We start from the raw sequence: 1,200 nt of genomic DNA, 5'->3' as shown, positions 1-1,200 counted from the left end.
TGTGTGTGTGTGTGTGTGTGTGCGTGCGTGTGTGTATGCCTTGTGGACTTTGTGACTTAAAATTGAGTTCTTCTATCCCTGAGCGCAAGAGGAATATAATCATAAACATAATATTGCAATTTTGTTGTAGTTGCAATCTGGTTTAATTTTGGAGCCGTAACACAAGTAGTCTAACAATGGTCTCGACCAATGAGTCTAAATAGGTCTTGTTATTTAAAACAAAAATCGTTATATTCTCTCATATCTCCAAGTGACTTGTAATATTTGAAAACTAATGTTCTTAGTTTTTCTCTATCCAGAAAGGTATCACTTCATTTAAAATATTTCCCCAAAATATCATGCAGCAGAGTAATTTGCTGAGTTTTCCAAGCTCTGTGATTTTCTGCAAAGATCTTAAGCTGAATTCCTGTTTAACTCGGTCAAATATTGATGAGAGTTTTAGGTTTAAAATGTGGTATATAGGGATGCAAGTGTCTTTTCATACGACAGAGTCAAATAAAAATGCGTTGGCAAATCATCAGAATACCCAGCAAACGGAGAGTTAAGTAAAAAAACAAAAACAAACAACAACCAAAAAACAACAACAACCTAGCTAATCGATGAGTTTTGATTTTAATCCGCTAGCTGATCTCGAGTAACTTAACTGAATCCAATGCATCCAATGCGTCGCTAAAATAGTTTGAAATAATAGATTATGAGTTTGTTCATGACGACGGCAAAATTAATCAATATAATATAATTAGTCTCTGCTTACTGATCTGAAAATTGATTCCCTGGGATTGAACCCAAAACTTAAATAAATAAGGTTTACCAGATTTCGTTTTGAATCATTGTTTGGAAACCTTTAACGACAACGAGCAATTTAAGTCCAAAATAGAATTCATTTTATGAACCAACCGTGGTTCATAGTCTCGTAAAGTGTGCAGCATTTATTTCAGCTATTTTATTGTTCATAATTAAAAGAAAGGGATCAATATGCTGATAAAAACGAAAATGTCACATGTAGTTCACAGGGAATTGATTGGCAATTATCGATTTGACATGCAGCAAAACTTGATCTCTTTAGAAAAGAATATTACGTAATGAAATTTGATCATAAAACTTTTAAGTGTTTCAAAGATGGATGCAGTCTAAATTTCAGCATCTCTCAATTTGTTCTTCAGAATTATAAATGTAGCATGCTTCAGAGCTGAAGGAGAG

Source organism: Aplysia californica, unplaced genomic scaffold (assembly GCF_000002075.1).
Source record: "Aplysia californica isolate F4 #8 unplaced genomic scaffold, AplCal3.0 scaffold00048, whole genome shotgun sequence".
Taxonomy (NCBI): domain Eukaryota; kingdom Metazoa; phylum Mollusca; class Gastropoda; order Aplysiida; family Aplysiidae; genus Aplysia; species Aplysia californica.
The sequence above is the reverse complement of the archived record's forward strand: the minus strand, read 5'-3'. Positions refer to the sequence as shown.